We start from the raw sequence: 10,796 nt of genomic DNA, 5'->3' as shown, positions 1-10,796 counted from the left end.
CCTTATTTCCCTGACTTGCCAACTTTCGGAGTCTTATAATATCTCCTCCGTAGGAAAATGTGTCCTTGAATGGGACCCTAGCTATCATGGATTGAAAGGGAAATAAATATAGCAGCCAAATATGAATGAAAAACATCTTGAAGGTGCATAAAACATTTAATACTCAACCTCAAGTTAAAATATGACTTAAAACTCATTTAATGAACATGAATACACGTGAAAGAATGAGAATGATTAAAACACACAGTTTGGGCTAAATGGATCATGAAGGAACTAAAAAGCTCAAGTAGGCACAGAAGGTAAGAGATGAGGGTACTGCAAAATTATATCGGCTTTGGCTTCCAATGTAGCACCCTCAACCTGTTGGTTCCTTCATAAAAACTTGACTGAAGTTATTTCCATTTTTCTCAACTTCCTAACTTTTTGGTCCCGAATCTCAATCTCAACTTCCTCATGAAAGAGTCTCTCTTTCACATCTATGTTTTCCAATGGCAAAATAGGGCTAGAATCACCAAAATATTTTCTCAACAAAGACACATAAAACACCGGATGCACCGATACCAAATCAAAAGTCAATTCCAACTCATAAGCCACCTAGCAAATCTGCCTCAAAATTGGATATAGGCCAACATAGCGGGGACTTAGTTTACCTTTCTTACTAAAATGCATCAGACCATTCACGGGTGAAATTTTCAAGTAAACTCAATCATTCACCTCAAACTCAAGTTCTCTTCTATGTATATCTGAATAGGACTTTTGTCTGCTTTGTTTGTCTTCAATCTTTCTCTAATCAATCTCATCTAATCAATCTCATCTTCTCAATTACTTCATACACTAACTCGAGTTCTATCAAAGAAACTTTACCAAACTCAAACCAACCTATAGGGGACCTAAACCTCCTACTATATAAAGCCTTAAATAGAGCCATCTAAATGTTGGAATGATAACTGTTATTCTAAGCAAACTCTATAAATAGCAAATGATCATCCTAGTTACCCATAAAATCCATAACACAGGCTCTCAACATATCTTCTAGGGCCTAAATAGTATGTTCGGCCTGACCATCTGTCTGTGGGTGAAAAGTTGTACTAAGTTTCACTTGGTAACAAGACACTTTTAGAAAAACCTCTAAAACTGGGATGAAGCTTAACCAACTCTTGGACATACAACGTAGCATAGTCCTTGGCTGTTTATGAAATCTTAACTAGAAAAAAATGAGATGACTTAGTCCTTTGGTCAATAATAACCCAAATCGAATCATGTTGCCTTTGAGTACAAAAAAATCTGCAATGAAATCCATATTCAAGGCTTCCCACTTCCAAGTAGGAATCTCAATATCTTGAGAAAAACTTTTAGGTTTTTGAGGCTCAACCTTCACTTGTCACAATTCGTACACTTAGCCACAAACTCCGCATTATACCTTTCCATGTAATTCCACCAATACACCTCCCTCAAATCATGATATATCTTTATGGAACACAGATAAATAGAATATTACAAACTGTAAGCCTCGAACAATATCATTTCCCTCAAGCTATCTACATAGGGGAACACATAATCGGCCTTGATATCTCCAACCATCATCTCCCTCTTGGGAGAAAATTGAATGGATTCTTTAGCATCCATTATTTTCAACCAGACCAAAGTAGGACCATTATCTTACTTGGCCTTAACATCCACCACAAGAGACGATTCAAAATTATTTTGCATAATAACACCACCATCCTCAGAGTGAACCAATTGAACATACAAACAGATCAATCTATGAACATCCTGAACTAGCTCTTTCTTCTTATCATAAACATGGGCAACACTATTCATGCACATTCTACTAAGAGTGTCGGTAAAACCATTTGCATTCCTCGAATGGTATAGCACACTCATGACATTATCCTTCAATAATTCTATCCATCTCCTTTGTCAAAGATTCAACTCTTTTTGAGTGAACACATATTTCAAATTCTTGTGATCAGTAAATATATCCACATAGACACCAAACAAATAGTGTCTCTATAACTTCAATGCAAATTCCATAGCTGCGAACTCTAAGTCATGGGTCGAGTAACTATTTTCGTGAACCTTGAGTTGCCTACAACCATAGGCCATTACTTGACCATTTTACATTAGCACACAACCAATACCAACTTGTGAAGCATCACTATAGACAACAAAACCATTGAATCCTTCCAGCAAAGTTAACACTGAAGTTAAAGTAAGTCTATCTTTCAACTCTTGAAAACTCTTCTCACATGCCTCGAACCATTGAAATTTCACCTTCCTTTGAGGAAAATTAGTCAAAAGCGATGCAATGGAAGAGAAATCTTCCAGAAACTATCTATAATAACCAGAGAAGCCCAAGAAACTTCGAATATCATACTGGGACAACATTCTAGGCCAATTCTTAACCACCTCAGTCTCCTTTGGATCAACCATAATTCCTTCACTAGATTCGATATGGCCAAGGAAAGCAACTGACCTCAACCAAAATTCACCTTTATAAAATTTTGCAAACACCTGAATATCCTTAAGAATTTGTAATACAATCCTCAAATGATTGATATGTTCTTCCTCAATTCGAGAATAGATCAAAATATAATTAATAAACACAATTATGAATATATCTAAATATTACTTGAACATGCACCATGTTTATCAAATCTATAAAAGTTGCAGGGGTATTAATTTGTATACAAGACATAACTAAGAATTTGAACTGACCTTACCTAGTTCTAAAAGCCATCTTTGGAATATCACTTTCCCTTACTCAGAGTTGATGATAACTCGATTGAAGATCAATTTTTGAAAAGTAACCTACTCCTTGAAGTTGATCGAACAAGTCATCAATCCTTTGAATGGGATACTTATTCTTAATTGTGACCTTGTTTAACTACCGATAATCAATACATATTCAGAGACAACCATCCTTTTTCCTGACAAAGAGAATAGAAGCACCCCATGGAGAAATACTCAGTCTAATGAAACCACTATCTAAAAAATTCTTCAACTGATCATTTAACTCTTTCAATTCTACTGAGCCATTTGATGAGGAATAGAAATAGCCTAAGTATTGGAGAGAAGATTGATGACAAAAATATATTTTTCTTTCAAGAGAAATGCCTAGGAGGTCATCGGGGAAAACATCCAAAAACAAGTTAATAACTAAAGATGACCCAAGAGTAGGATCTTCGGAATTAGTATCTCTATCCCGGACTAGATGATAAATGCAACCTTTGGAAATTATTTTCCAAGCTTTAAGGAATGAGATAGATTGACCTTTAAACATGGAATTACTACCCTTTCATTCCAGGTCTGGCTCCATTAGGAAACTGAAAGTTGACCATGTGAATCTAATAACATATAGAAGTATATCACGCATGAAGCCAATTCATATTAAGAATAACATTAAAATCATTCATATCAAGTTCTACAAGATCAATTGAGGTGATTTTATAAAAATATAAAACTGGCAATTTTTATAGACTCTTTTAGCCACAATTGAATCACCAATAGGAGACTGAAAAAGGCTATAGCAAGATATTGGGACTAATAATGAACCTTATAACAAGATAAGAAATAACAAATGATAAAGTATCATCTAAATCTAACAATGAATAAACATCAAATTCGAAGTCTTTCAATATACTAGTCACAACATTGGGGGAATCGTCTAACTCTTGATGGGTCTGAAGAGCATAAAATTTGTTTTGGTGCTAACCGCCACTCGAAGTAGTAGCACGCTGATTTGGATGACTGGTAGCCTGATTCTGAGCCTAGGTCTACCACTACTCCTACACTCTCTCGAATGATTACCTGGTTTTCCACACCTATAGCACACTTCTTACACGAAGGAACAACTTGACCACTCGAGGATTAATATTCCCAAAGGGCAGATATTGTATGACTGCAGAAGTTTGAAAGACAGAAAATGAGGTTTAAAAGGGAGAACAATGGAAATAACAACTTTTTGGGCACCAATTGGACATTATAGAGCCTTTCACGGGCCGTGATAAAGACCAAAGTCCGTGAAGAGGAAACGTGGTCAAGATCTTGAGAATTTTTCTATTAGGGGAACATCCACGAAGGGATTCATAGCTCATGGTGGACCTCACGTATCATAATCCCTTTTGTGAACTCGACCACTAAGACTCTTAAGTAAGGTAAGGATTAAGATAGGGACCACTACCCTTGGTGGCCACCATGAACCATGGTGTCTTACGTGGAAGTCAACCTCAAACCCAATCCAAACCCTCCTCACCACGACCCATGGTGAACATCATGGGTTATGGTGGCCCTTCCGTGTAGGTGCCCATTTCAATTAAGTTAAGGGGTATTTTGGCCTTTTACATATTAAGTCATTAATCAATGTGGATGATTTTTATGGTTTTATTATATACTATTAACTATCATAAGCCCACCTAACTCTTTCATTCTTTACCAAACACCCAAATTCAAAAAAATTCTCTCTAAAGCTCTTTGTCATGGGTCTTCTTCTTTCTCAAACAAATTCAAAGAGAAATAAAGGTCAAGACTACAATTCATTTCAATAAAGGGCTTCTAAGGTTTAAAGTATGTGGGAATTCATCCATGGATCATTTCATCTATGGAGTCCTAAGGTTTTTTCAAATTCTCTTTTATGAATTCTTCTTTTAAAGCCCTAGTTTCCACAAAATTGCATTGGGTCTTATTAATTATGATTTATCTTATAGTTATTGATTACACTATGCATAAATTTCATTGTATTGCATGATTTCAACTTAAAATTCAATGACCCAATCTATATTCTATTTTAAAGTATATTTTCAAGGATTTATGATCATGAACTATGAAGAATTTCAATTAATGTTTTATGAATGATCATCAAGTCTTATGAATGACTCATGAAAAGTAATGAATGATGATAAACTATGATGTTCTAATAATTTTTCAAGCAAAGTATAAAGTTTGTGATGGATTTTCCTCACACACTCATGATAAAGATAATGAATGAGCTACTCTTATGATTATTTTATAATGTTTGATTGGTATCTATTATACCCTTTCCTAATGATGTTAATGATAATGATTTATCACTTTCATTTGGATAATGACTAAGATCTGAGAGGACTTTAAGGTGGGGGTTTTTCCAGTAGCTACCCAAGGGAATCCCAGTAGCAACCATTATTCCTTAACTATGTTGCTCGCGTAGGTTTAAAGTGCCAATATGGTGTGGATAGTGGATCCACAAATAGCTCAATATTAATAATGGTCTAATCACCTAGTTTACCTTGGCAAGTAGCCTCTCCCTTCTCGATGTAGAGTACATAAAATTCCACGTTATAGCTCACATGGTCTTAAATGTCATTAAAGTTCCTATCCTATATAAAATATATATGTAAAGGTATAAGTTCTCATATCACATGGTCTTAAATGTCATTAAATTTTCTATCCTATACAAAACGTATATGTAAAGGTATAAGTTCTCATACTGATATTTTGATGCATTAACCACATGATTGTGATGTTTAAATGTTTTCAAGGTTTTAATCATTTTTTAAAGATATTGGTCATGCATCCCATGCTCATATTGATGATGTCTTTTTTTCATTGTTCATGCATACTTCTCACATACTTAGTTCATTCAATATACTAACGCATATTTTTTTCCTACAATATATCATAATGTAGGGTCGGACAATAATCGCGTACCTCTTACTCGTGGCTAGAGTAGAGCATTACTTTTTTTATAGTCGGTGAGTCCTCATGCTTCAAGGACAAGACTTTTATCTTTTCATCAATCTTATGAATTTTATATGTTATTAAGGGTGAATTAGGAGCTTGTCTAAGGCACCCATCTAGACTATTAGATGCATGTTAGATGTTCCTGGAGTCTATGTTGTCTCAACCATAATATTGTTCTATCCTTTCTTGAGATATTCCTATTGAGACTCTACTTTCGCCTCTATGTTTTAGCTTTATTGCTTTAATTCCCTTATGTATGCTCATGAATGTTATGCTAAGAGTCTTAGTTGGACTCCTCTAGGATTTCGATCCACATGTCACACCTAGGCCCTAGCTTGGGTTTTTTTCAAAAATTCATTGAAAACATGTAATTGAATTGAAATCATGCATGAATAGATCATTATAATTGAGTAAAAGCATAATGGAATTGAGCCAATGAAAATTGACCAAAATACGTAGAATCATTTGAAATAAAATTACTTGAAAAAGAGAGAAATCTTTGGGACTCCAGAGATGGAAACAATCCATGGACGAATTCTCATCATACCTTGATAAACAAATCTTAAAAGTAAATTCTAAGTGATGAGGAATTTTAGAGGAAATGGGGTAATTTTGAAGGAATTGGGTACTTATAGGCTTAGTCTAATACTCCAAAATGACATAGCTTACGTGTAAAAGAGATAGGAAATACCCAAAATAACCTTCCTTAACACTGTCGAAGTGGACCCATGACAGGGATCTAAGGGTCGTAGGACCTTCGATGGATCATAAGGATGGGGTTGTAGAGAAGGTGTAACAAAACATTAGCTACTAGAACTTGCACTTAGGTCTTGCGAACAGGTTCTATGGGTCATCTAAAGTGTTAAGGGTTTAGGGTCAAGTCGTCAAATGCCCTAACACTCAGTAAATTTTCCAATCCTCAGGACTTTACCTATGGACCTTATCTATGGTTCTTCTATGGGTCGTAAGTCCCTTTTATCCTGCATAAATTTCTAAAACTCAGAATACCAAGTTCCTGAACCTTATCTATGGGTCCTTCCAACGGGTCGTAAGAACTCCTATGTTCCGTAGGATCCTATCGAAGAGTGAGTTCACACTTAGTGAAATTTTCACTTCTCAGGATCTTCCTACGATCCTTTTCTATGGCTTATCGGACTTTCTATGGCTTGTCACTTCGCTTGTCTCAGACAAATCAACTTTCCACAAGTGTCAGTTTGACCTACAAGTGCCTTCATATGGTCGTAGGACCTCCTACGGATCGTAGCTCGATGCGTAGGGTCTTGTGGTCTTATATTAGCAGAAGAGAAAATAAAAAATATTGTTCCTTAACTATTGCACTTGTCCTTTACGTGAAATAGTTTTTTGTAGATGTATTTCAAATTCTCCAGGAATTATCCTCCTATCTTATCTCGTCTAAATTGGTCCGGTCAGTCCATATGGGTGACCCATAACCCAAATTATTATCCAACAAATAGAATTTGAACTAGAAATTAGTGAGAAAGGAAATAGTAAAAGGAAAATGGACAAATGGTTGAATTAAACTATAAGTAACATAGGCTTCCTTTGTCCCAAAATAAGTATCATCATAAGAATTCCTGACAAAAATTAGTATGTGTTTCTACTTACTCTCATAGTAAAAAGCTACTTATTCTTAATAGTATTAAATTCTCAAAACATCTAATAAATAAAGGTAACTAGGTAAATTGTACCTTCGATTTATTATTTTCTTTAATAGGAGCAAAATGAGCTAAAATTACATTTATTTTGGGACGGAGGAAGTAGTAGTATATAGTTATGTCATTTTTGATCAATACTCATCTACCCAACTGTGAAAGCCTATTTATCCAGGTGACTACCTTCACCTCGTTCACTATGCTCTGCTTTCATATATTCTCCCTTTTTCCTAAATATTGCAGCTATAAATATGGGCATTTATTACTTTCAAAGAGTCACATCCTATATAGAGAAATATATCTATAGAGAGAGAGAGGGAGGGAGAGAGATGAATCATGGTAATCATGTTGGTTCAAGAAAAGGAGGATTACGTAGATATCACAGATACTCACAACCAACCCTTACTCGTTCCCTTTCCCCTGGTATGCTACTTAGCTTCGCTTTTACTTTTATAAATGCATTCGCCTTCCCCAGGAAATATTTGTGAAATTTTGTATTTTCTTTATATATTTAATTTTGATATGCTTACTCAAGTTGAACATCTCTATTAAGAATGGTCTCTTTACCTTCACAAGGTAGGGGTAAGTTTGCGTACAAATCACTCTTTTAGAATCTTATTGCGAAATTATCTATACTAGGTATGTTGAATATTCGTGAAGCTTTGTATATGCTAAAGCACACACAGTACTAGCCCCTTATATATTTTATTTATTCCTTGACCCAAAAGAGATAGCAAAAAGGATACATTCAGGAGATCTAATAATCTTCATTCATTCCTCTAATTTTTTCATTCTCTTCTTTAAATCTGTTGAGAATATTTGTGTGAGGTGTGTGTGTGTGTGTCTATATATATATATATATATATATATATATATATATATATATATATATGTATCAGTTAATCCAGAAAAAATAGAGAGCTGCAACTTGTGTACGTTTCTTTGCTTATTTTATCATCATGTTTATACATTCATCTTTAGTTAGCAAGGGTCTATATATGCATTTATGTGTGTGTGTGTATATATATATATATATATATATATATATATATATATATATATATATATATATATATATATTTGAAAAGCTAGTTTTTTATATATCAAAGATCAAGATCATTTTATGGTAATGGTGATCAACACAACATATGGTTTTCTATTAAAACTTTTAAGACAAAAGGGTAACAAGTGGCATTCATGCAATTTTTTTAACCTATAGTATGTCCTCTCTACCCCATTTTCTTAGAATGTCTCCCCTCCTAAAAGAATAATATTAAGAGAGAGTGAGAAACAAATCATCTCAAGCTAGCAAGTTTGACAACCAACAAGTGGTATTATAAAATTAAATACATTAATTTTGGCATAAACAATTGCCTAAACTATTAGCTACAATCTTAGGAGATCTCTCTCTCTCTCTCTCTCTCTCTCTCTCTCTATATATATATATATATATATATATATTCCATGCTAATTATATTATCTAAATTTATTTTTATTACTCTTTATTTTTTCCATAAAATAAAGTACAAAACAAATTTATCATCAGAACAAATAGGTATTTTAAGAAGTTAATTAAAATCTATCCAACATTTCTTTATTCAAAGTTTAAGAAGCATATCATATAACTTTAAGAATAACTAGTACTACAAATATATAGTATATGAAAACAGTGGATAGATTAATATCTGTTAGAATAAAATTTTGTCATATTCCTATATCAGAATTATGGTAAAAGAAAAAAGCTTTTGATCAGAGGAAAATTTGAATATATGCGAGGGTTAGTTGAAGATTAGAAAAAATAAGGTAGGTGAAGAAAATTATATATGAAGTATTTTATTTACTTAAAATAGTTTGTATTCCCACCATCCATATCTTTTGTCGAAATAATATGTGCTTTTAGCGTTTACATAAATATATTGTCTAAAATTCATAGTGTCATCTTATAATAGTTCTACTATCATGTCGTGCTAATAATTATTTAAACATATATACCTGTGCGCCATTAGCTTTGCAATTTCTTCAAACATGAATAGCAAATTTTACTTTATAATGTTTCATTATACTATAAAAGCCTAGATAGATGTGATGATTTTAGATGAATATATTGATGATGTATACTATTCTTCTTTTTAATTTCACTCTTATATTTTGTTGTTGTGTGAAATTGAGATATAGAGAGAAGCATGCGACTGTCTTCTCATCTTAACCAGGCAATTATTGTCAACGTAGAATATTTTGATTACACCATTCGAAACCAAGATCGATTCATGCCAATAGCAAATGTTATTAGAATAAAGTGCATGTTCCTTTCTCCCCATGTGAATATATCCGATGACTTCAAGGTGACCATCAAAGAGTGTGTCTTTGAATTTATAAGCTTCATAACAGGCGAAGCCAATGATCATTGCCAGCGTGAGAAATGCCAGACCATCACCGTTGAAGATGTGCTTTGGGCCATGAACAATATTGGTTCTGATGACTACATTGAACGTTGACTATATACTTGCATCGCTATCAGGAAAATGACGGTGGTGCATGTGGATCTTTAAGAGGGGAGCCTTTGTTGTTGAAGCATCCAATGGTTGATCTAGCTTCAGGCTGCAGTATCACGCCCCATCACCTGCCACTTAATTTTCCAATGGATGATCACCATGGTTTCTTTGTGTATCAACCACCCATGGGAATTAGTGATATGCAGGGGCGATGAATCAAATGGAAGCACTTCTCAATATACAGTGTCTATTATGAATTGTCAAATTGCTTAACCTATGAAGGAGGGTAAGGAGTGATCAATTTTTCTACTGAAGGAATGAAGTTGTTAAAACTTTAAGGAAGGTGATATAGTTATTAATTTTGCAGAGTTATTGATGTTTCTTTCAAACTAAGTGAACCAAATGGTGGCCCCTCCATTTGGCTGTTTGTTTATTTTACTACCCATCTATTTTTAGTATGTGGTTGGTGATTGCTTGTGACTTATAGATATTTTGATGTAAAATCCCTGTAATCAATCAAACACTAATCTTTCCATTCTTTAGTATATGCGGTGATAAGGACAAAAATATGAAATAGATTAATAGAATTGCAACAAGCCTAATCTATCTAGAATACTATCCCTCTAGGCCTTAATCAATTTGATATAATGAATTACATTAAACAACGCAAATGTTAGAAGGATGAACGCTTAGTAGGATAAAGTATTTTTTAAAAATTCACTAGAAAAAAAATATATCATGTATTTGACATCAGAAGTTTGTTGAAGCACAACACAACAAAATTATTCTTTCCAACATGCTTATGTACCCAAAAAATGAAAAACAACACAAAGAAATGATAAAGTCATACAGTGCAAAAAGAAAATTGAAGCCAAGTACGCACTCAACAATGTAGACTTCACTATAATTTCCA

General features: G+C 33.8%; 1 pseudogene; it reads left to right on the top strand.

Annotated features, from left to right (window-relative positions):
* The first annotated feature begins 9,574 nt into the window (after positions 1-9,574).
* On the top strand, positions 9,575-10,180 carry LOC129870951 (nuclear transcription factor Y subunit B-9-like; annotated as a pseudogene).
* Positions 10,181-10,796: the final 616 nt, after the last annotated feature.

This window comes from Solanum dulcamara, chromosome 2 (assembly GCF_947179165.1).
Source record: "Solanum dulcamara chromosome 2, daSolDulc1.2, whole genome shotgun sequence".
NCBI classification, from domain to species: Eukaryota; Viridiplantae; Streptophyta; class Magnoliopsida; order Solanales; family Solanaceae; genus Solanum; species Solanum dulcamara.
Note: the sequence above shows the minus strand (reverse complement) of the source record. Positions and strands in the feature narration are given on the sequence as shown.